Here is a 27,029-nt window from a genome sequence, read left to right as displayed (position 1 = left end):
ACCATCAGCAGCAACTCGTCCACTTTGTTGCACAGTGAGCGCACGTTGGAGAGGAATATCGCGGACCGCGGAGTTTTAAATCCTCTCTGTCTGAAGCGAACCAGCGCCAGAATGTTGGGGGAATAGCTCTGCTGGGGTGGATTCCCTGAGGTTTAGGATGTCTTCTCTTGAGAAAACAATCCGTGAACTTTCACCAAAAACTAAAGAAACAAAAAAACAAGAAAAACGTGCACCAGCAGCCGTAGTTAGCGCCATCTTGGATGTTTTCTTTTCAATCTGTGTGCACACGGCCCTGCAGTCTCATGCCCTTTAATGGGGACTGTCTTACTAATTAATTTACTAATTTAGGATCAACTGGCACATGCCTTCAACTTAGGAGGAAATGGGATTCATCATTATGAGAACGCAGTTACGAACAACTCTGTGGTTTAAGAACACGTCGTGAATCTGACGTAGATAAAATATGAATCAATATTCTGTTACGTTAATGTCTATTTCTCTCCTCAAATGTTCTCGGAAACATCTTGTAGTGCACGGTTTAGCTGTACAATGAGAAAGTTTGTGACCCGGCACCCATGTTGAGATCTCTTGAAAGAATGCCAGGAACCCGGTCATCACATGACCGCAGCACAGCCAATAGGAACGCTCTCTCAATGAAATGACGGTTATTATGGAATTTTTTGAAATATACGGCCTGCTGCAGGTTTAAGGGAGGCCTCTGACATGAGAGGGTTAGTGAGGAGGCATGAAAACAGAACAGATGAATGAATAAACTAAGAGTTGGCAGGCGTCGTGACATTCACAATGAAACCCAACAACAAAAGGCTAACTACCATTCACTAACAGTCATTTAACATGTTTTCAATATGTATTTTATTTCACTTTATTTCTGTGTTTGATTTGTTTCCATTTAAGGCATTTCAAATCCTCCATGTGTGTGTGAAACGTGTGCTGATGGGGTTCACTTATTGAACGTTGCAATGCAGCAAATGAGAGATGGAATAAAGCAGCTCTGCTTAGTGTTACCGTGTGTGTGTGTGTGTGTGTGTGTGTGTGTGTGTGTGGGTGTGCGTGTGCGTGTGCGTGCTTGCTGAGCTTAAATGAGGTGAAGGTGTGCTCTAATTAGGTGCTGGAGGGAGGATGGATTGAGAAAAAGAGGTATTTTAGTCTGAAGCGAAGGAGACAACAACAGCAGGAGGACGACAGGCAAACTGTTTTTGACAGGTGATAAGTATTTCTGATTCCCAGAAGCATAATCATGATTTGAAAGTGGTTTTCTGCTCTTGAAATATTCATTTTTAGTGCAACCTTTAGTCATAAACAAGACATTAAAAAAAATCTATATATGTGGAAAGAGGTTTATTAGTGAAAAAAGATGTCTCGACTATTACTTAAGATTTGTGAACAGAGAGAAAGAGAGATAGCCAAGACAATTAAAATGATTTCTGACTGCTGCTGTCAAAAGTGGGTGTTTTATTACAGCTTATACTTTAATTTCTTTAACGGTCATGATTGAAACTGGGTATACATGAGTGATGCCCACTTGAGCCGGATGTTAATGAGACATGGCAGGATAAAGATCAGAAGCAGAAAGAGTGATAAATATAAAATGTAGGCCTCAATATTTCACATACATCATACTCCAAGAGAAGAGGAGTAAATCCAAAGCATCCATGTGGAACACAAGGACATTGTATATCTGTCCTACACCTGCACAAGCATCACTGTTTACGGCAGTCAGACACTACAAACGTACAGGAAGGCTGAAATATCTCCAACATTTAGGTTTAGTGACACAAGGACGGGTACCACACAATATTGAGGTTCTTAACAAAAAGCTGATTCCCCCTCCCCTCACCCCACAGCTCTAAGTTTGCACCATGCAGATGTGCATGTGGAGCGATCACAGAGACAACCTCTTCCACCCTGTCAGCTCTGGAAAAAACATTGCTGTCTCACTTATGGATGAGTATATGTGTAGCGGTGATGATGCACATTTAATTAAGATGTTCTGCAAGATGTCAGAATAACACTTTAGGTTGACAATCACCACACAGCGTATTCTGCTTCCATCTTGTACACAGAGATTCTCATTATCTCACTTATTCACAATAAACACTAACAAAATGCCAGAAATGCACAAAAATCACAGATTACTCCACCTCTCGAGTCTTTCAAGGGTAATATGTCTGATTAATTTCCATACAGATAATATTAGCTCAGCATAACACCATATTTCTTCATAAACTATCATACAAAAGGCTAATATGAGCGACGGCAGGTCCCTCACATCAGGACTCATTGTCAAAGCTATATCGCCCTGCGCTCCTACTAATGCAGGGGTCAGCAACCTTTACTATCAAAAGAACCATTTTAGGCAAAGAAAAATCTGTCTGGAGCCGCAAAACATTTGATCATTGTAATGAAAGTAACACAGTTTATAGTCTAAGTATATAGTATATAAGTCTAATGCAGTGAGGGCCAAAGAGACAATGTATGACAGAGTATTAGGGCCACATTGAGGGAAAAAACATCTGAGATTTACACAATAAAGTCATAATATTACGTGAAAAAAAGTCGTAACATTACGAGAATAAATTCGTAACTTTACGAGAAAAAAAAGTCGTAATATTACGAGTATAAAGTCATCACTTAACGAGAAAAAAAGTTGGAACATTACGGGAATTAAGTTATAACTTTAAGAGAAAAAAAGAAAATAACACGTAAAATTACTACTTTATAATATTATGACTTTATTATCATAATACTACGACTTTTTTCTCGAAATTCTATGACTTTATTCTCGTGATATAATGACTTTACTCTCAAAATTTCAGATTTATTTCTTTTCCTCAATGTGGCCTTATTACTCCGTCGTACCATAGACCTACAACAATGATAAATTACAATTAAAATGTAAACAAAAAATAGTTATTCATTTTCATTTTAAAAAATCCACAGGGAGCCACTGAAGAGAAGCTAAAGAGTTGCATGTGTTTCCGGAGCCGCAGGTTGCTGACCTCTGTTCTAATGTTGCTACCATGGCAGCTGTAAACCTCGTATTAGCTGCTAACTGGCTAAACTGAAGCAGTAATACAGTCGCTAACACGCGCTAAACCATCACAGAACTGACCACAGTGTCACAGAAGTACAGTGTAAACATCGCCCTAACACAGAATTCCTAAATAACATCACCATGTCAAAATAACACTGTAGGTCGACAATCACAGCGTATTCTGCTTCCATCTTGTACAAAGAGACTCTCATTATCTCATTTATTCACGCGAGTCTTCCCTGTGACGCTCCTGTCACATCCACTGCTTCAGTAGCGACACTGACTCCTACTGGTGATCCACTGGCACAACTCCCTAACAATGACACTGACAATAAATAACACTGCACCCTAAATTTTAACCACATTGAACACTTTCTTCCCATAAACACATGACACATTACAAACTCTCTTAACTTGCATTACACCAAGAAATGATTCTGTTTTATAACCTACACATGACTGACACTTGTCAGCTGTACTAATTAATCTTGGTGGTGAACATAGTGGAGCATTTAGCAGCTAGAGACAGACTTTAAGAAAAGTCCATAGAAATACGGGCTAATGTACCGCGTTAATATGAAGGAATTTTCGGTATTGATTTTTCACAGGAGTTTTTCCCGTATTTTTAAATACGCACTGCATTGTGGGAACAGGAACCTCCGCTAGCACGAAAGTTGGAAGAGGCAGAGACCATCACACACGACAAAGTTTAGATTTGGAGAAACCTTTCTCACACTTCTGTTGTAAAAAAATCAACAATGAATGGCTAACCAGAGTGATTTATGTTCAGGACTTAACGTTAGCTCAGTTTCGTTTTAGTTGGAAAGCTGTTTTGTTGTTTAGTTCAGCTGTTGTCGACCGTTAACGTTACCAGATACGCAGGAATATTTATATCAATATCTCATTTTGAGACTAACACAAGTTTGATATTGTAATTTACGTTTAAACAATGCTTATATTTTAGACTTCAGTGGACGTCAGGTAGAGTTAGCCCCAGTTTTAGCCTCAGGTGGTCCGCAAAGACCGATAGGTAATGTAAAAAATGCTAACGTTAGCGTCTGTTTTCCCTCCAGAATGTACAGTTGAGCCTACTATTTGGCTTGGAACGGAGGATATACTGTAAATTTACGGAATTTTCCATTTCATGATTAACAGAAGTGTCCGTGAATGGTGCACAGGACATCCTGTAAATCAACAGAAATTTACGTTTTAGGGTTGACGAAAATGTCCGTAAACTTAATGGAAAATGTCCTGGTCATTTTCTGCCAGGACATTATCTGTTTTTCTACGGATTTTTTTCTTAGAGTGCAGATATTAAATATATATGTATATATATAGATATTTCCCTCAGGAGTTGGTGGAGACCAAACACAGATCTAAAAGGGACTGAATATGGACTTACATTCATCAGGTTGACATAAATACCACTCCAAATGAATGCTAATGTTTCTCTGTGCCTGCTGGATGTAATGCTTCCTTACAGATGAATTATATCAACTTCATGTAATGTTGTGTTTACAGCTTGTTTGTGCTGCCCTCAAGTGGCTAAAAAAGGTTTAAATGATGGTAATGTAATACAAACTAAACCTTTAACTCAACATATTCACATTTAAAAGAGGTGCGGATTGTTTGTTTTACAAGGTGTTTGTACTATGTCAGACAGAGGATGCAGTGCTAGTGGTGCTCATCATTTCCATATTAGAGATTAATAGTCTCAATCACTCAGCTAATTAATTGTGATAATGAACAGTGAACAGCAGAATATTGAAAAATGGTAAAGTGATTGCTAGTAATTAATTAAAGTCATTTGCAGTCTGAAACTCAACCTCTTTCTGCTGCTCAATATCTGGAGGCCTCTGTATTTTATTAATGGAGGGTGGCTGTAGTCATCAATAACAATAACAACATGCACACTTCTTATTTCTGTAAGCGACTGTGTGCAGAACTGACAGGCTAGTTTCATAACATTGTTCTATATCTGCGCACATCCTTTTATACATTCAGAAAGTATCAGACATGTTTGAGTCAGCTGTGTCCACCCACTTGGCACTCAGGCCCACCCAATCAGAAGGCTTCCTTTTTCTGCTGGATCATCCAGTGAGTAGCAGTCAGCGCTGTTTCAGTAATCTGACTACGACCATAAAGTGGTAGTGCATTTCACAGCAGCCCCTCCTCTCTCACTCAGCGTACAGCCGCTGTCTCTCGGCCTCGTGGTTGCTCGTAGCGACGGCAGCTGTCGAAAACACAAACACAAAGCCTGGTACCTTTTACTTTATCCATTTTAAATAAATACTCCATCCATCCATCCATCTTCAACCGCTTATCCGGGATCGGGTCGCGGGGGCAACAGCTCCAGCAGGGGACCCCAAACTTCCCTTTCCCGGGCCACATTAACCAGCTCTGACTGGGGGATCCCGAGGCGTTCCCAGGCCAGAGTAGAGATATAATCTCTCCACCTAGTCCTGGGTCTTCCCCGTGGTCTCCTCCCAGCTGGTCGTGCCTGGAACACCTCCCAAGGGAGGCGCCCAGGAGGCATCCGTGCTAGATGCCCGAACCACCTCAACTGGCTCCTTTCGACGCAAAGGAGCAAGGACTCTACTCCGAGTCCCTCACGGATGACTGAGCTTCTTACCCTATCTCTAAGGGAGACGCCAGCCACCCTCCTGAGGAAACCCATTTCGGCCGCTTGCACCCGCGACCTCGTTCTTTCGGTCATGACCCAACACTCATGACCATAGGTGAGAGTAGGAACGAAGATTGAACGGTAGATCGAGAGCTTTGCCTTCCGGCTCAGCTCTCTTTTCGTCACAACGGTGCGGTAAAGCGAATGCAATACCGCCCCTGCTGCTCCGATTCTCCGACCAATCTCACGTTCCATCGTCCCCTCACTCGCGAACAAGACCCCGAGATACTTAAACTCCTTCACTTGGGGTAAGGACTCATTCCCTACCCGGAGTAGGCAATCCACCGGTTTCCTGCTGAGAACCATGGCCTCAGATTTAGAGGTGCTGATTCTCATCCCGACTGCGTCACACTCGGCTGCGAACCGATCCAGTGAGTGCTGGAGGTCGCAGACCGATGATGCCAACAGGACCACATCATCTGCAAAAAGCAGCGATGAGATCCTCAGCACACCGATCTGCAAACCCTCCTCCACCCGACTACGCCTCGATATCCTGTCCATGAATATCACGAACAGGATTGGTGACAAAGCGCAGCCCTGGCGGAGGCCAACCCCCACCGGAAACGAGTCCGACTTACTGCCGAGGATCCGAACACAGCTCTCGCTTTGGGCGTACAGGGATTGGATGGCCCTGAGAAGTGCCCCCCTCACCCCATACTCCCGCAGCACCCCCCACAGTATCTCCCGGGGGACCCGGTCATATGCCTTCTCCAAGTCTACAAAACACATGTAGACTGGATGGGCATACTCCCAGGCCCCCTCCAGGATCCTTGCGAGAGTGAAGAGCTGGTCCGTTGTTCCACGGCCAGGACGGAATCCGCATTGTTCCTCTTCGATCCGAGGTTCGACTATCGGCCGAACCCTCCTTTCCAGCACCTTGGAGTAGACTTTACCAGGGAGGCTGAGCAGTGTGATACCCCTGTAATTGGCACACACTCTCTGGTCCCCCTTTTTGAAAAGGGGAACCACCACCCCGGTCTGCCACTCCTTAGGCACTGTCACCGACTTCCACGCGGTGTTGAAGAGACGTGTCATCCAAGACAGCCCCTCCCCACCCAGAGCCTTCAGCATTTCTGGGCGGATCTCATCAACCCCCGGGGCTTTGCCACTGTGGAGTTGTTTGACTACCTCAGTGACTTCCACCAGGGTAATTGATGATGGTCCCCCATCAGCTTCCAGCTCTGCCTCTACCATAGAGGGCGTATTGGTCGGATTCAGAAGTTCCTCAAAGTGCTCCTTCCACCGCCCGATTACCTCCTCAGTTGAGGTCAACAGTGTCCCATCCTTATTGTACACAGCTTGGATGGTTCCCCGTTTCCCCCTCCTAAGGTGCCGGATGGTTTTCCAGAAGCACTTTGGTGCCGACCGAAAGTCCTTCTCCATGGCTGCTCCGAACTCCTCCCACACCCGCTGCTTTGCCTCCGTCACGGCAGTGGCTGCTGCTCTTCGGGCCCGTCGGTACCCTGCAACTGCCTCCGGAGACCTCCGAGATAACATATCCCGGAAGGCCTCCTTCTTCAGTCGGACGGCTTCCCTGACCACCGGTGTCCACCACGGTGTTCGAGGGTTGCCGCCCCTTGAGGCACCTAAGACCTTAAAACCACAGCTCACCGCCGCAGCTTCAGCAATGGAAGCTTTGAACATCGTCCACTCGGGTTCAATGCCCCCAACCTCCACAGGGATGCCAGAAAAGCTCCGCCGGAGGTGTGAGTTGAAGATCTCTCGGACAGGGGCCTCCTCCAGACGTTCCCAGTTCACCCTCACTACACGTTTGGGCTTACCAGGTCTGTCCAGAGTCTTCCCCCACCCTCTGACCCAACTCACCACCAGATGGTGATCAGTTGACAGCTCCGCCCCTCTCTTCACCCGAGTGTCCAAAACATGCGGCCTCAGATCAGATGATACGATTACAAAATCGATCATCGACCTTCGGCCTAGGGTGCTCTGGTACCACGTACACTTATGAGCATCCTTATGTTCGAACATGGTGTTCGTTATGGACAATCCATGACTAGCACAGAAGTCCAACAACAAACGACCACTCGGGTTTAGATCAGGGAGGCCGTTCCTCCCAATCACGCCACTCCAGGTGTCTCCATCGTTGCCCACGTGCGCGTTGAAGTCTCCCAGGAGAACTATGGAGTCCCCTACTGGAGCCCCATACAGGACTCCATTCAGGGTCTCCAAGAAGGCCGAATACTCCGAACTGCTGTTTGGTGCATACGCACAAACAACAGTCAGAGTTTTCCCCCCCATAACCCGAAGGCGTAGGGAGGCGACCCTCTCGTCCACCGGGGTAAACTCCAACGTAGCGGCACTCAGCCGGGGATTTGTGAGTATCCCCACACCCGCCCGGCGCCTCACACCATGGGCAACTCCAGAGAAGAATAGAGTCCAACCCCTATCCAAGAGTACGGTTCCAGAACCGAGGCTGTGCGTAGAGGTAAGCCCTACCAGATCCAACTGATAGCGCTCCACCTCCCGCACAAGCTCCGGCTCCTTCCCCCACAGAGAGGTGACGTTCCACGTCCCCAGAGCCAGCCTCTGCCGCCCGGGTCCAGTCCGTCGAGGTCCCTGGCCTTCACTGCCACCCGTGTGGCAGCGCACCCGACCCAAGCGGTTTTTCCCGCAGGTGGTGAGCCCACAGGATGGAGAGGAGGGGGGTGCCACGTTCCTTTTTCGGGGTATCCCCGGCCGGGCTCCGTGGCAAGCCCGGCCACCAGACGCTCGTTGACGGGCCCTCCGTCTGGGCCTGGCTCCAGACGTGGGCCCCGGGCTTCCTCCAGGCCGGGTAACTCCTCCTCTGCCTCGTGTCGTCATTGGGTTTTTTGTGAACCATTCTTAGTCCGGCCCCTCACCTAAGACCAATTTGCCATGGGAGACCCTACCAGGAGCACGAGGCTCCAGACAACACAGCCCTCAGGGTCATAGGGACACACAAACTTCTCCACCACGTTAAGGTGATGGTTCCCGGAGAGGAATAATATAATAATAAATACTCCTCTGTGTTTATTATCTACGTCAACCAGAGGCCTGTACTACGAAGCGAGTTCAACATACCCAGGGTATCTTCTCCTTATCTGGCTACACTAACCCTAACAAACAAGATAGCGGTCCTACGACGCTGGTTATCAACTCGGTAAATCAACCCAGGGTTTCTCAGTCTGGCTGTGAGCGCGATCACATGAACGGGGAGGTGTTTGCAACATATGACCAATCACAGACATGGACAAGTCTACAGACTGCAGACAGACAGACAGAGTGGCACATTTTACAAAGGAAGAAACTATATTAGACAAATACAAAGAAGTTAAACACATAATCCAGACTAAAAGTAACACCGTTGAAGCTGCAAAATGCAGGAAGGACAGCTGGTGAAAGAAAAAACTCCCGATGTGTGATTGAGTAAATTAATAGGCTTATTAATTTAACGGAATACTCAAAAGTCAGATATAGTCGTCTAGATATAAATAGCTTTTAAGGAGTGCAATGGATGAAAGGATTACACTTCATTATATCCTGCAGCTAACATATGGCGTCTATGACTATTTCAACCTTCAGCTGCGTCCCCGTCTCAGGCGGTGTGAAACGGACTCAAGAGCAAGTAAAAAAAAATATATATAAAAACATCTATTCAAAGCAGTAAACACCCACAGCATACAGCCAGCTGTCCTTCCTGCATCTGTCAGTTTAAACTGTGTTGTTTTTAGTCTGATTATGACTTAATCTTCCTCATTTGTCTTATACCCGGTAAGAAGTGATCCACCTTCGTAGGACGAAAAACCCTGAGGGGTTAACCCTGAAGTTACCTTGCTAACGCTAAATCCTGCTTCGTAGTACAGGCCTCAGGTACATAAAAGTTACTACTAATAATAATAATACATTTTATTTGGTGGCGCCTTCCAAGACACCCAAAGACACCTTACAAAGATAAAATTATACTCAAACAGATAAAACCAGCCAGACATGACAAAGACACATTTAGACAGACATGTGATGGACTGATGGACTCACTACAGCAGGGGTGCACACACTTTTTCAGCATGCGAGCTACTTATAAAATGACAAAGTCAAAATGATCTACCTACTATAAAAATGCAAAACATATATTTATTTATAAATATATTGAGTATTCTTTATATGTACAATATATGTTGGTGTACCTTGCATAACTGCATGAACCCATATTGTACAATATAACTGTACATTTTTTGTCATTACCTTACTCTGATGACTTGCACTGAATGGAATCAGCCAGGGATGCATAGTCCGGACAGTAGCTGCTGATAGCCAGCCTCAAGCACATTTCCAAATGATCATCAGTCAAGGTGGAACGGTATTTGGACTTAATAATCTTCATGTGGGAAAAGGCTGACTCGCATAAATAAGTGGAGCCGAATAATGCAGTCAAGGAGGTAGCACATTTCCTCATGTTGAGGTACTTTTCCTCTGTGAGTAAGTTCCAGAACTGTCCATGAGCCCTGGACTTAAGCTGAATGTCAGCTTGTAGTGTCAAAATCTCATCCTCCACTCCAGATGAGTTCAGGTGAAACAGTGTTGCAATTTGTTGGCTGACGTCTATTTAAAAAAAAAAAAAAAAAACTTTTTTTTTTTTTTTTTTTTAATGCCATGCGATCTACCCACACTACCTTTGCGATCGACCGGTAGATCGCGATCGACGTATTGGGCACCCCTGCACTACAGTGAATAAGCCAGTTTAAACAGGTGAGTTTTGAGGTGGGATTTGAATGAACGTCCTAGCTCCCATGGGGCTGAGGCGTGAGGTGGGGGTGGTCTTCTGACCATTGAAGTAGGAGACTGTGCGGTTTTTCAGGGGGGCCAGGGTATCCAGGGAAGAGGAGAGACAGTTACTGTAGTGACTCACCAGTTCAGCAGGTGAGGAGGATGGGGGAGGACTGGGGGAGGAGTTAATAAGGGTGTCGAGATCTGTGGGGTTGATGTGTTTAATGTTTCTGAAGGAGATGGTCCGTCACAATAGAGCACAGCAAGACCACTCCCCCCCCCCCGTCACGGATGCACTGGGTTTGCTAATGTATGCAAAACCAGGTGGGACAGCTTCATTAAGCTGGGAGAAATCATTTGGCTGTTGCCAGGTCTCAGTGAGGCATAAAAGGTCCAGTTTGTTGTCCATAATAAAGTCGTGAATCAGCCAACCTTTGCTAGTGAGAGATCCGATGTTATAAAGAGACAGTTTTAAACAGTCAAGTGGTGCATGGGTGGCTGCTTTGTGCAGGGGGACAACACACTGTGATTGACAGTATGGGTGGCAGTGCCCGTGTAGTGTATGTGTGGATACATTTGGCTGAATTTCACCAGATAACACTGTTACCTGTTAAACAGAAACACCTGTACACTGAGGAACAGAATACTGAGGAGCAGGAGGAAGAAGTTCAGCCATCGTTCTCAACAATATAATGAAATGTGTTTGTGTTTTGTGTGAGAGTGAGTTTTCACACATTTCGTGTTTTCTTACAAAGAATTGCAATTGAGCTTTGATTTGTTGTCACAGCATGGTGTGGTGTTTCATTACTGTAGTAAACTTCCACTACAGTTTAAAATGGCTGTACAGAGACAATGTTGAAGTGAAATATATGTATAGTTAGGAGGCAAGCAGCAAAGGCATATTATTGATTTTGTGTAGATCTTCAGACAAAATGTCACATTTCATTTTAAGAACATTTTACAGTTCAGCAAGGTTTGCACAATCTGTAGGAGCCAGATACTACTGCAGTTATCTAGAAAATCACAGCATTGCTCCAGTGAATATAAAGCTTGGATCACTGCAGTTTAATATATTTCTGATCAAAGTTGTGGTTATAGTTCTACAACCTTCCCCATACAGCCACATCATGCCATGTAAAGTGTTACATAACTCAGAGAGAGATAAAGGAAGAAAGGAAGAAATAAAAAGGTAATATACCTCCATACCTGCAGTATGTAGAGACACCTCTGATCCTCCTCTCTATCTCTTTGCCCTCCTTCCACCCTCCTTTCTTTTATCTGAAGACACTGAACCACCTGATGCTTTCATGTGATTTGAGAGGACGGCAATTAGTGTTTTTCTCTATGCCGATGCAGGCGGATGGAGACAGAGAGAAGACAGAGCAATGGGTTTGACAGAGAAACATAAAGAAGGTAGGGTGAGTTGAGGAAGGTAGGAAAAGAAGAATGAGAAAGAAAAAAGAAAAAAATAAGGTTGTAGAGAAAAGAGAGCAAAGCATTTTATCTGGTTCTCACATATCAGAGAAACTAAAGAGGTGTCATCAGCCAGTCAATAGAGGACATGTTTATTCTCAAATAAAGACTAAATATGAGACAGCCTAAAGTAAGTATCAGTCAGCCGGAATACGTGACATGACCACGACCTCTTAACAGCATATTACTTGGTGGTGGTACGTGATGTGTTACAGTTACGTGTTGGGACCACAGAAACACTGCCAATGGAAAGTCAATTAGGATCCTTTGTCTGGTCCTAGTTTTAACACATTGTGTGCTAGAATAGAAGATAATTCCTTTATTGTCATTGCACAAAGTACAACCAAAATAAGTAGCAGTCCTGACTGTGCATGCATCAAACATATATTCGAAACAAATGATCTAATGATATAGTTACTCTAGATGGCATTGCCCTGGCCTCCAGCACCACCGTTAGGAATCTGGGAGTTATCTTCGATCAGGATATGTCCTTTAACTCTCACATAAAACAAACCTCAAGGACTGCCTTCTTTCATCTACGTAACATTACGAAGATCAGACACATCTTGTCTCAAAACTTACTTCTAGACTAGATTACTGCAACTCCTTATTATCAGGCTGCTCCAATAAGTCTCCTAAGACTCTCCAGTTGATCCAGAATGCTGCAGCACGTGTACTGACAAGAACTAGAAAAAGAGATCATATAACTCCTGTATTAGCTTCTCTACACTGGCTGCCTGTAAAATCTGGAATAGAATTTAAAATCATCCTCTTCACCTACAAAGCGCTAAACGGTCAGGCCCCATCATATCTTAAAGAGCTCATAGTACCCTATTTCCCCATTAGAGCACTGCGCTCCCAGAATGCAGCAGGGTTACTTGAGGTTCCTAGAGTCTCCAAAAGTAGAATGGGAGCCAGAGCCTTCAGCTATCAAGCTCCTCTTCTGTAGAACCAGCTCCCAGTTTCAGTCCAGGAGGCAGACACCCTCTCCACATTTAAGAGTAGGCTAAAGACTTTCCTCTTTGATCTATTCATGTCCCATTCATTGTTCCTAACTTGATTTCTTCCCCAGAGTCCTTGTGCTTTCTCGTCTCGCAGGAAACCATGGATCAGGGTTACACCTGGATCTGGGTTACACCTGCTGCCTGCTTGACACCCACTACTACCATCATTATTATTAGTAGTATTAGTTATACTTCTATTATTATTACAGCTATTAATTCTGATAGTTGTATAATCACTCTTTTACATCCACTGCTATTGATTTTGTTATTAGTCCTACTTTTATTAGTTCTTACAGCTGCTGTGCTATTATTGTGGTTGCTGTACATCTCTCCCCCTCTCTCTCCCCGTCTCTTTTCTCCCCCTCTCTCTCCCCGTCTCTTTTCTCTCTCTCTCTCTCTCTCTCTCTCCCCCCGTCTCTTTTCTCCCCCCCCCCCCCCACCCCCCCCTCTCTCTCTCTCTTTCTCTCTCTCTCTCTCTCTCTCTCTCTCTCTCTCTCTCAAAACCCAACCCGTCGAGGCAGATGGCCGCCCAGCCAGAGCCCGGTTCTGCTCCAGGTTTCTACCCGCTAAATGGGGAGTTTTTCCTGGCCACAGCGCATTGCAATGCTCTTGGTGGGATCTCTTGTTAGGTCTCTAAACTATAGAGTACGGTCTAGACCTGCTCTATATAAAAAGCATCTCGGGATAACTTCTGTTATGATTTGATGCTATATAAAAATAAATTAAATTGAATTGAATTGAATATATATAAAGAAGAAATAAAATATATGTTATCAACAGAAAACTATGTGCTGTGACCCATAAAAACAGAAAGATATTGCACTTCTGAATATTGCACGTTTTCTGAGTTGTATCGGCTCTATAAAAACATCCGAGCAGTGTACAATATATGCATGCAAATGTTGGACTGCAGTTGGAATGTAGCTGTAAGTGAAAGTGCTGATAGTCAGTGTAGACAGTCGGTGTCGGTGTTTGACAGTGTTCATTTCACGTATGGCTCCGGGGTAGAAGCTGTTTTTGAGTCTGTTTGTCTGTGATTTGATGGACCTTAAGCGTCTGCCAGAGGGCAGCAGGTCAAACTGATAGTGTCCAGGGTAGGTCTTTTATTATATCGGCTGCTCTACTGAGGCAGCGAAGGCTGAATAAGTCGTCCAGAGATGGCAGTGATCGGCAGATGATCTTCTGGACCATGTTGATGACCCCCGGAAGTCTGCTCATGTCTGCTGCTGAGCAGCTGGCATACCACGCAGTGTTGCAGTACGCCAGCACACTCTCAATGAAGCAGCAGTAGAAGGACACCAGCAGCTTCTCCGGCAGGTTGTTTTTTCCTGAGGATCCTCAGGGACGCGGAGTCGCTGCTGCGCCTTCTTGACTACAACGGTGGTGTTGGTAGACCAGGAGACATCATCGGCGATGTGCGTGCACAGGAACCTGAAAGAAGGGACCCTTTCCACACAGTCCCCGTTGATGTAAAATGGGTCAGGGTCTGCACTGTTCTTCCAGAAGTCTATTATGAGTTATTTGTTTTTTGAGGAGTTCAGGACGAGATTGCTCTCTGAACATCATGTTGTCAGTACTTGGACTTCATCCCTGTAGGCTGTCTCGTCTCCTCCTGAGATAATTCCAACCACAGTCGTGTCGTCTGCAGACGACTGAATGAATGGGGATGCAGTCATGAGTGTAGAGGGCGTAGAGGATGGGGCTCAACACACAGGAGAGGTGGGGGCCTAGTCTAACAGTCTGGGTGTGGTTGGTCTGAAAGTCCTTGATCCAGTAGCAGGTGGGTTGGGAAATACCTGGGTCAGTAAGTTTAGTAACCAGTCTGACCGTGTTAAAGGCAGAGCTAATGTCTCTGAAAAGCATCCTCACATACTGTAGCTCCCCTGGTGTTCAAGGTGGGTCAGTGCAGCGTGAAGAGCTGTGGCGATGGCATCCTCAGTCGACCTATTTGCTCTGTAGGTAAACTGGTGTGGGTCGAAGGAGGGTGGGAGGCTGGCTTTGATGTGCTGCGGGACCAGCCTCTCGAAGCACTTCATGATGACCGGTACGAGTGCTATCAGACGGTAGTCATTGAGGCCGCTGATGATGCCTCTCTTCAGGTTGGCTCTAGCAGCACGGTTTGGAGCTCTGACGCTGGACATGTAGGTGGCATTACGGTCCTTGAGGAGAGTTTTGACCTCCTTTGTTATCCAGGGCTTCTGACTGGGTGTAATGCACTGCAGGCACGGTGCCAGGATTTCAGTTTTGGATGGCCCAAAGTCATTTTGGCTGGGCCTTTTAATTACAGACGTAAATACTGTTTTGGCTTCCTTTGACGGTTCCCAACTGGTAGTTTTACTAAAAAATAATATTATATATATAAATTATTTAGAAAAATAAAATAAAATTGAATGACGAGGTAACTATTTACCCGTGATATTTTGTATTTATTACAAGCGGTATATTGCTCAAATCGTGCGAAAATGAAACAATTATAGTGCTAACTTATGCTTCCTCGCGTCCTATCCTGAGTGAAGACAGATCACAGATTAAAAGTTTCATAGTTTAGTTGTCTTCTGATTCACCATCTAGTTAAAATCTGTGTTAACTGAAGGTGTGAACAACAGACGGATCATGTAGATGGTAAAGTGTTCCAGCAGCAGAAGGACCTGCAGGATCTCTGCTTCACACACCGACCTGACAACAACTGCAACCGGCTGTTAACAACTTTCTCCATTTATTAGAATGTTTCCTTTTCATGATCTGTTATTTCTCCCTTTAACTTGTATTAAGGATACAGATTAAGTCAGAGAGAGAAGGAGAGTCTGTCTGTCAGCAACAAACACCTGTTACATCATTTATCCTCATTTCCATTCAGTCACATGTGAGGTTGATAATCCTGATATGAGTTACATCATTTACATTTTCCCCCCAAACATTTAGCTTAATAAATTGTTTCCAGTGTTCAGAAGACACAATCATATTCTGGGTTATTAAATAATGAATTCACAATTAGAATATCAATAACTACAGACGCTAATAATGAGTAAACAATTTAAAGGCATTGAGCCAGTAGAGATGGTTCCTGGTCCTCTAAGCAGGACTCAGTCCACAGTAGAAATACAGACTGCAGCTGTTATTCATGTGCAGGTGTTTGTTAAACAGGTAACAGACTACAGAGAGGAAACACTGCTGCTCTACCACTGAGAATAACTGAGTGTCTTTATTAGTATTATTACAGTTCAGACATAAACTCCGTCTAAAGTCTCTACAGCTGTTAAAGCCGACTGATAGCTGATCCAGCTGTGTTCAGCTGATCCAGCTGTGATCAGCTGATCCAACCGTGATCAGCTAATCCAGCTGTGATCAGCTGCTGCCGTCATCAGAAACGGACGTCACTTCACAAGACGCTTCAGGGGAAAGGACGTTTCATGTCTCTAAAAATATATTTCCTCATTTCCTCTCTACTCGCATTTCTTCCTCGCCTCCTCCGCTCACATCTCAGGTGGAAGGGACTAAGAAGCGAGGAGAGGAGTCGAGGAAAGGAAACGAGGAGCCATGTTAGCACAATGAAAGTATCCAAAGTATCTGTAGCGTGTCTGCTGACGCCGTGGGTTCTCTCAGCACAAACACAGACGGGACAAATTGCTGCAAACATTTAGCTGCTTTAGTTTAGGACTGATCACACACTTCTTTAACAAACATTTACAACTAGCACGATGCGCCTCAGGCTGCCCAGTCCCCCGGCACATGAGGTTCAGCTGCTTCTGCAACTTAAAAGTTCATACACAACTATACTCTTTTTCCGCTCTCTAGTCCACGGCACCGCCAGCCTATGTGGCCCGCTCCTTTCTGTGTGTGTGTCAGTCATCGGAGGTCCAGCACACAACTGAACTTAAAGGGAGAGTGTGATTAGACAATGAGCACCAGCTGTGTCAATCATCTCACCTGGCTCCGCTCTCATGAGCCATCCCCAAAACCTATTGAAGGAGGCTGGGTCACGCTCCATCACGCCTCGTATCTTTGGGGTACAACTAGGGATGCACCGATACCAGTATCGGGTATCGGGTCCGATACTGTGCTCATGTACTCGTACTCGCAAAACAGCTCTGATACAACGGCACCGATACTACTTTATGATGGTGCGCCCGACACCACTGGGCCGGGATCCCACCTCAGCCGGTGCGCGCCGGCCCTCACTTTCATTGCGCCACAGGGTTTTGCTTGCACCCTCTGACTCGCGCGTGCGTTAGACTCCTTGGTCCATGTTTCAAGACGGGTCGGGTGGGTTTCCGACATCGCCGCAGACCCCTGGCGCCTTTTACTTGGGCCGAGCCCCGATCTGGCAGCACGACGCGGTTGGGGCGCATCGGGGACAGTCTGCCCCGGTCGACAGTTGCAGGTCCCCTGTCCGTTACATGTCTGTTACCTGTCTGTTACCTGTCCGTTACCTGTCCGTCCCCTGTCCGTTACCTGTCTGTTTCCTGTCTGTTTCCTGTCTGTTACCTGTCTGTTACATGTCTGTTACCTGTCTGTTACCTGTCCGTTACCTGTCCGTTACCTGTCTGTTACATGTCTGTTACCTGTCTGTTACCTGTCCGTTACCTGTCCGTCCCCTGTCCGTCACCTGTCCGTCTCCTGTCTGTTACCTGTCTGTTACATGTCTGTTACCTGTCTGTTACCTGTCCGTTACCTGTCTGTTACCTGTCCGTTACCTGGCTGTCCCCTGTCCGTTACCTGTCTGTTTCCTGTCTGTTTCCTGTCTGTTACATGTCTGTTACCTGTCTGTTACCTGTCCGTTACCTGTCCGTCCCCTGTCCGTTACCTGTCTGTTACCTGTCTGTTTCCTGTCTGTTTCCTGTCTGTTACCTGTCTGTTACCTGTCTGTTACCTGTCCGTTACCTGTCCGTTATCTGTCAGTCCCCTGTCTGTTACCTGTCTGTTTCCTGTCTGTTTCCTGTCTGTTACCTGTCTGTTACCTGTCTGTCCTCTGTCTGTTACCTGTCTGTCACCTGTTTGTTACCGGTCTGTTACCTGTCTGTTACATGTCTGTTACTTGTCTGTTACCTGTCTGTTACCTGTCTGTTACCTGTCTGTTACATCTCTTACATGTCTGTTACTTGTCTGTTACCTGTCTGTTACCTGTCAGTTGCCTGTCTGTTACCTTTCTGTTACATGTCTGTTACTTGTCTGTTACCTGTCCGTTACCTGTCCGTTACATGTCTGTTACCTGTCTGTTACCTGTCAGTTGCCTGTCAGTTACCTGTCTGTTACCTGTCTGTTACATGTCTGTTACCTGTCTGTTACCTGTCTGTTGCCTGTCTGTTACATGTATGTTACCTGTCTGTTACCTGTCTGTTGCCTGTCTGTTGCCTGTCTGTTACATGTCTGTTACCTGTCTGTTACCTGGCCGTTACCTGTCTGTTGCCTGTCTGTTGCCTGTCTATTACCTGTCTGTTACCTGTCTGTTACCTGTCTGCCAGACTCCCTGCCATTTGGACTCTCTAGCTCTGTAAACTTTTTGAAAATAAATCACTGAATTCATCTTGCTGCGTCTTCAGCTGTCTGCGTTTGAGTCCAGTCCCTGTTACCCTGCATTGCCAAACATGACATAAGTACATGTTGCTGATAATACTTCAGTGTTAATACAGGAAGTGGTGTTCATTGAAAAGCACAAGTGTGAAATTGGGTGTTGGTGGTGGCTGTATAGCATATCCTGCTTTGGACTGTATGAATATTCACTCATTTATTAATGATGACCACAATGTTTCTCCAGAACTGCCATTTTTCCTGAACCTTAACTATAGCATAGTTGCCATGTGCAGACTTGTGAGAATCTTATCTTTTAAAAAAAAAAAAAAACATTAGTGAACATGATCCTTGATTTTGAAGTCATTGAATATTCTTGTGGTGTTATAGAGTCGTCTGTTTCCATGTTGACCTTGTGTTTGGGTTGTATGAAAATGTTCCAATATGTTGTTATCAGATGAGTTGCTTATTGAACTAACGGAATACCTCAGAGTGTTTTTGTCTAAAAGTGGTGGCTTCACTGTTACCGTAATCCAGGGTGAGGCCTGTGCCGTCGAGTGGGAGAGCTAATGCAGCATGGCTCACACACACACACACACAGATCTTAACTTTAATCGTCAAGTGGAGGGCTGTGCCTATCTGCAGGAGGAGAGGCCTCCTCTCTCCACCAAACGGGCCTTCCTTTTTATTAAAGACATTTGGCCAATTGTGGGATCTTTCTCTCCTGAGTGTCCCCACCAGGCACAACCAGGAACACAAACAACTGGACAGACACGGTTTAAACACCATCAGGAAGACCTGCCAGGAGACCACCCCTCAAACAATTCAGCCACCACGGGCCCTTGGAACCTCCATCTACACTGTTTAAGGTAAGAGCCCGACACTAGACGATTAATATGATTTATTCCAGGGTGAGGCCTGTGCCGTCAAGTGGGAGAGGTAACGCAGCACGGCTCAAACACACACACCAACTTCAAACCACAACCACTCATGTCCTTGCACACACAGCTAAGAACACACCATAACCACCCCACCACACACACAACCACAGCCATGGACACACAATACACCCAGACACTCAGCAAACAGTACTTCAAATGAATACAAGCCTTTCATCACAACAACACAGTAGATCAGGCCATCATCACAACCACATTCCCACCTGGCATGCTAAGACAGGTCAATAGACTCACCAATTTCATCAAATCATCCACACCTACAGACAGCACACGCAGCAAAATACAGGCAAACACAACACATTGGATGCAAACCAACATAACCGTACTTCAGGAACATTACCACTCAACCATACTCACCCTCAGCAACACCACCCGCAACCCTCTGGCCCTCCAAATTGCAGTCAATTGGGCCAGAAAGCGACATGGACAAGACCGGACACCATACACACAATAGAACACACACTGAACGTACATAAATAACAGAACACAACCAGCCACCCTACTGCTGTTCCACCTTCACACCAGACCAGACTCAGGTTGGACAGCTCTCTGCCCCCCATCCCAGAACTATCAGATGAAGAAGAGTTTCCACCACTGCTGGCTCCACACAAATCCTCCCTATCCTTAGGCCCATGCACCTCCCTCCCCAAGCACATCACCAGATACAACTCACAAAAGATCAACCGTCCACCTCTGCTCCCCACTCCACTACTAGCCCGAGACCTCCCTCCCCCTACACCCAGCCAGCCTCCCAGCCCCCTCCAGCCCCCCCACTACCACAGCAGAGAGCTCCCTGCCAGCCCCCCACTCCGCCAACCCACACCCCGGAACCTCCGCAGCCACGGAGCGCTCCCCCCAAACACATTTCAGCCCCCCACCAAATCCAGGGAACCCAAACAGGTCCCTGTGATACCAGCAACATCCACCCCACTCACCCAAAGGGTCAAGAAGGTCTCCTGGGGGCCCAAACCAGCCACCCAGCTGTCACCCATCTTACCCATCCCATTACTCATTTGATAAACATCTGGTTTTGGTACATTCATCCTTTGTAGGCTAAAGGTGTGCCCTGACACATTGTCAGATTTTGTTCTATACAAATACTATGGATAAAATAATGAATTCTATGATGCAGCTTTAACTATGTCTATCTATGAATATGTATTCAGCACTGTCGTCCAGGAGATGAGGACGTCTGAAATGGCCACCTGTGTGTGTGTGTGTGTGTGTGTGTGTGTGTGTGGATGTGTGTGCATGCGTGCCTGCGTGCATGTGTGTTTTGAAAAACAAGACCTAATTTGTGACAAAGAGAAGCTAATCCAACAATGTGGCTCACTTGTCTTTTAGGACATTAACTAAATTCTTTGTAGGCATCTTGGAATGTAAAGGTGTCTTTGTCAAGACAGCAGCTTTGTTCTTATTCAGCATTCGGTGGAGAAACAACTGTGTTGTGTTGAACATGTTGGCAACCATATGGTGTCTGTTTAGGATGCTTTGTAAGTCTGGAAGAACAATTAGAGGAAAGCCTGGAGCCTGCTTTAGAAAGTGCAGCTGAGAGACGTATGAACTATGTAAATAGTTGTATTTACAATAAGCAGTAGCTGAAGCACAGTCAGGGATTAGAGATATTGTTGTACAACCAAAGAGATTCAGGTTTTAGTCCTGCAACAGACACCACCTGCTGCATGTGTGAATGTGGTCCGAGCATTAGCATTCTTCTCTGATTTGCTCAACAGTTTTGCAGAGAAGAGCGTGTAATTATTGAAGGTGAGTAAGTAAGTAAAGCTTACCATTACAAAGTGCTTCACACACAGATAACATTGAACAATGACAGAAAGCAAATAATAATGAATAATGACAATATGAAACACAGAAACAATGAGAGACTGACCAAACTGAAACACATCCTGTATGTGGATGAGGCCTATAGAGATGGGTTATTAGAAGCAGCTTAAAGCCGTCCAGAGACTCAGCAGCTCTAAGAGATCGGGGGGGGGGGGGGATTCCAGAGACAGAAAAGGAGATGGATAAAAGGCTGAGATTTGAGGATGGGAGTGGTTGAGAGGTAGAATATAGAACAAGAAGATCAGAAATGTAACTGGGGGCGAGGTCATTCAGTGCCTTATATATAATTAGTGAGATCTTATAGTTTACTTTGAATTTTAAGTATTTTAAAGGGACTGTTTGTAAGAATCAGAAATGTCTTGTTAACAGCGACACCTGTGGCCGTTAAGTCAACGAAAGTCAGCGTCCTGTTGCTCGCGCTTGTGCTCGCTCTACATAGACATGAACGAGCATCGCTCAAAACAGTGAGGCGACACACGTCAGCTAAAAGCACAATATCACTCTATATTTCAGCTGCTTGGCAGTAATGTTAGCTGACCAGACAAAGGTTTCTCCATGAATCAGTGCTGAGTTTTGGTCAGAGACGATAACGTTTCTCTCTGCTGAGCCCCGTCACTTCACAAGACACGGGAAACCTCTGTTGGTCTGGAGGAGCTGCAGCAGTTATTTCTGCACAAACGTCCACTGTACATTCACTAGATATTCTCAGAGCTAAACTAACTCTTCTGCAGTGTGGAGTGTGAGCGCATGCACGTGAGAGTGGAGCAAAAGAGCAAGAACGAGTGCGGTGTGTGAGTGAAGGCAAGCAGGCAGAGGAGCAGAGTACAGCAGAGACTCCGGTCCTGGAGACCAAAGCTACGGTCTCCCCCGCGTCCTCTGACCGCGGCCAACACTGTTTAACAGACGGGCTTCACTAGATACAACCAAGAGGTTTGGTGCTTCCGTGTAGTTTGTGTTGGAGTCTGAGTCTGAACAGCGTAGCCACACGCGAGCGGGCATGGGACACTGACCTGCAATGATTTATACGTATAAGAAGTAACAAACAGTCCCTTTAAGTTGTGGTTATGTTGCTCTATTTTCACTTGCTACGACAGCTCCTGACTACAGACACTTTATTTTGTATACTTTACAGTAAAAACTCATAATAATTGTTAATTATATTTCAAATTTCACCAATGATAATGAAACTTGAATTGTTTCTAACAGGATAACCGGCAAACTGGGGCTGATTTCGGCCTCTAGTCTACGCATCAGTTAAGGAGACATTATTGGTCTCTGTGCAAAAAAAAGGTGAGTGATTGCTGCATGAGCCATCAGACAGAAGATATTTTCAAAGTTCTGTAGAACTACATACTTAACATAATATGTTGATCATCATTCTTTTGTCATATCTTCGACAACTGACCCTTCCACCGATGTATGAACGGCATTACATGTAGGGACTAGTGAGGGGATTTGAGTAATTGGGGCACTTCAGCCGTCCCTCATTTCACTTACCGTTTAATAATCTGGTAAATGTTTCTGACAGGCGATTGATTTAACAGTTTCAATGTCCCCATCATCTATCATGCTGCACGTGTGAAGCATAATCTGTCAGAAAGGCTGTTGCGTTAAGCACAATGTGAGGAAATTCTCTGATATCTTCAAATTAATGATGAATGGTTAAATTATGATTGTTAGACTAACCCCGGCATATTGAGCTCCTAAATGAAATATTGTTGCTGCTTTAGGCTCCAAACGAGGAAAATAAAATGGAAAATAAAACACAACCTGAATACTAATAATAATACTAATAATACTAATAATAATATTAAAATCAGTACCCATATCTGCAACATGCCCATATTCATCAGTAAATACTACAACAGCATCAAAAGGTCTCCATTCTCTTCTACTCTGTCCGTTTCTTTTGTACATCAGTGGTGGAGATTTTAATTTTTAAGACGAATCCTAAAAAGTATTTGGCTTCAAGTGCACTTTACCAACCGGTGCCTATAGGTCTCTGACAGGGATGTCACGAGAACCGATACTTCGGTACCAAGTCGATGCCAAAAAACATTTTCTACAGTACCGACGGTACCGTACGATGCCTGTAATGGTCGTTGGTAGTGATGTAACAGTGAGGAAAATGTTCCCACCGGTTAATAAACTTGTGACAACACCGGTGTTACCGATTACACCGTACATTTTACAAGAAAAGATGACAGTCAACATGTGCAGAGCGCTGACTCTGATCTTTACCGTCGGGTGGCGGTGTGTCTGGCCTCTCCGGTAGCGCTTTTGCTGCGGGGCTCCGCTGCGATGGTCTACCTGGCGCCGCTGCTCCATGCACACCGGCTGTGACGGCTCCATCCGCCTGGCGGCTATTACCTCATTAATGTTATGGTTCCCTTATAGCATTGGGATTAAACGTGAACCAGATGCGTTCACGGTCAGTATGTAGCGTCCGTCGTCTGATATGCCAAAATGGCCAAAATGGGTAAATTCTTTTTATTTATTACTTAAAGGCTACATGCCTCAATAAAAGAGTGCGTGTTGAATTACATGGGATTTATTGATGTTGTTGTTGTTGTTTTTACCGTGGTATCGAATTGGTACCGAGAATCGTGGAAATTCACTGGTATTGGTATTGACTACTAGATTTCTGGTATCTTGACATCCCTAGTCTCTGAGGCTATAACTAAACAGAAAAGAACCTACAGTTCCTGACAGACACAGGCTCACCACCAGGCTTGATTGTACCAAAATAAGCATTTTCAGCACAGAACGTCTTCCCAAGGGTGTAACCTAACTGTAGGTCTTTTCTGTGTTATATATATATTATATATATTGCCCCAGAAATCACCCTCTTGGTAGTGCAGTGGGAGTTAACAAACTCAGCAGTCGTATGACCTCAAATCAAATGACCAACCACTGATGTCAACATTTAACTTCACACACTTAAGTCATTAAATCACACATCATCTGTAAAACACTTTTAAGATTACTTCATAAAATAAATAGGATGCATGTTTTTTTTCTTCTTTTTTTAATAAAAGTGAGACTTATCTGCTGTTGTGTTTATTTATACAGTACATCCATCAGTTCAGTTAAGTAGTGAAATGTCAATCAACGCGTCCCCCAGTCAATCTTTCAGACAGCCAATCAGGCAGCCAGCTGCTGCTTCAGACAGACAGAAACCAGGTCAATCTAAAACTCAGTCAAGCCTGTCAGTCAGCAGGGAAGCCATTTAACCTGGCACATCTCTGCACTCTTTCAACAGCTTAGATACAATTCAGCATGTCATCATTTCATACTAATTGAGATGAAGCTGAACAGAAAATGGAAATTTATTATGAAAAAAAAAACGGTATTTATTTGTCCCAGTAGGAAGGCCTATATTCATGTTCTGTAGTGTAGTCTGCAATTTCTTCAGTGCATGCATTCAGTCATCGGGCCAGATTATTTAACCTGTCATCCATTCAAGCACTCAGCCAATCAGTGGGCTTGTGAATCAGCCAGCCATCTTTTGACAGTCGTCCATAAATACAGTAAATATAAATCATTAATATAGTCATTAGCTGGAATTAGGAGGCTAAAATACACGTTTCTCACCAGGAAAGTCTATTTTCATTCACTATTTATGTATGTATGTATATATATATATATATATATATATATATATATATATTCAATCCTTTTATCAATTAACATGAAATATGTCAAGTAGACAACCCTGACTGACATTGCCAGCAAGGCATACAGACAAAAGCCGGATTTGAAATGTTAAGAAAAAAAGAGCTAAATTGCTCATGCATTTTTTATGTTCTTTTATGTTGCCAAATTGCAAAAGCTATAAAGTTTTTACAAGCTTCATGCTCCAGATTCCTTGCTAACTTATCTCTGTATAGATAAGACCAATTGTTTGATTTCAATATAATTTCCATTATTTGGCATGTGTCTTTGATAGGCATGGCTTGGCAAAAAGTGCAGGAATGTCCTGCACAAAAGACTTAGGTGACTCAATTTTTGCTAGAACACACACAATGTTACCGGCAAGGCACTGCACCGTCCAAATTGTTAGATGCACATTTCTTTTTCAGCAGTTTTTTTTCATTCACTAATGTGAAATTTCACTACCACCGTACTCATGCTCTTCTGTTCGTCCGGGTTTTGAACTAGGAGCTCTCGCACCCTAAGCAAGATAAACTCCTAGATCAACGAGCCATGCAAAACTCCGAGTGTTCGATGTTCGCTCGACCAAATCCTGCTTAGGTCTGCGACTTCAATACAATTTCCATTGTTTGGCATGTGTCTTCGATAGGCATGGCTTGGCAAAACGTACAGGATTGTCCTGCACCAAAGACAAACGTGACTACATTTTTGCAAGAACGCACACAATGTTAAAGGCAAGGCACTTCATTGTCAAATCTGTAAGACACACAATGCTTTTTCAGTCACTAGAGCAAGCTGTCTCTACCACAGAACTGAGGCTCTTGGGCTCGTCCGGGATTTGAACCCCGGACCTCTTGCACCCGAAGCCAGAATCATACCCCTAGACCAACGAGCCATGCAAAACACTGAGTGTTCGATGTCCGCTCGACCAAATCCTGCTTAGGTGTGCGACTTACATACAATTTCCATTATTTGGCATGTGTCTTCGATAGGCATGGCTTGGCAAAAAGTGAAGGAATCTCCTCCACCAAAGACAAACGTGACCCAATTTTTGCAACAACGTACACTATGTGAAAGGTAAGGCACTGCATTGTCCAAATTAGACATTTCTTTTTCAGTCACGAAAGCAGGCTGTCTCTTCCATCGGACTGAAGCTCTTGGGCTCGTCCGGGATTTGAACACAAGAACTCTCGCACCCTAAGCGAGAATCATACCTCTAGAACAACGAGCCATGCAAAAGACCAATTGTTTGATGTCCGCCCGACCAAATCCATATGTCTGCGAATTCAATACAATTTCCTTTATTTGGCATCTGTCTTCGATAGGCAAGGCTTGACAAAAAGTGCAGGATCGTCCTGCACCAAAGACAAACGTGACTCAATTATTGCTAGAACGAACACATTGGTAATGGCAAGGCACTGCGTTGTCCAACTAGCAAGACGCACATTTCTTTTTCAGTCACTAAAGAAAGCTGACTCTACTACCGGACTGAATCTCTTGGGCTCGTCCGGGATTTGAACACAAGAACTCTCGCACCCTAAGCGAGAATCATACCTCTAGAACAACGAGCCATGCAAAAGACCAATTGTTTGATGTCCGCCCGACCAAATCCATATGTCTGCGAATTCAATACAATTTCCTTTATTTGGCATCTGTCTTCGATTGGCAAGGCTTGGCAAAAAGTGCAGGATCGTCCTGCACCAAAGACAAACGTGACTCAATTATTGCTAGAACGAACACATTGGTAATGGAAAGGCACTGCATTGTCCAACTAGCAAGACGCACATTTCTTTTTCAGTCACTAAAGCAAGCTGTCTCTACTACCGGACTGAATCTCTTGGGCTGGTCCGGGATTTGAACCCGGCACCTCTCGCACCCAAAGCCAGAATCATACCCCTAGACCAACGAGCCAAGCAATAGACCTATTGTTTGATACCCGGGTGATCAAATCCTACTTATGTCTGCGACTTCAATACAATTTCCTTTATTTGGCATGTGTCTTCGATAGGCAAGGCTTGGCAAAAAGTGCAGGATTGATTGTCCTGCACCAAAGACGAACGCGACTCAATTTTTGCAAGAACGCACACAATGTTAAAGGCAAGGCACTG

General features: G+C 44.7%; 1 pseudogene; it reads left to right on the top strand.

Moving 5' to 3' along the window:
* Positions 1-12,325: 12,325 nt before the first annotated feature.
* Positions 12,326-13,014, top strand: LOC119494944 (annotated as a pseudogene).
* Positions 13,015-27,029: the final 14,015 nt, after the last annotated feature.

The sequence above is a fragment of the Sebastes umbrosus genome, chromosome 9, assembly GCF_015220745.1.
Source record: "Sebastes umbrosus isolate fSebUmb1 chromosome 9, fSebUmb1.pri, whole genome shotgun sequence".
NCBI classification, from domain to species: Eukaryota; Metazoa; Chordata; class Actinopteri; order Perciformes; family Sebastidae; genus Sebastes; species Sebastes umbrosus.
The sequence above is the reverse complement of the archived record's forward strand: the minus strand, read 5'-3'. Positions and strand labels throughout refer to the sequence as shown.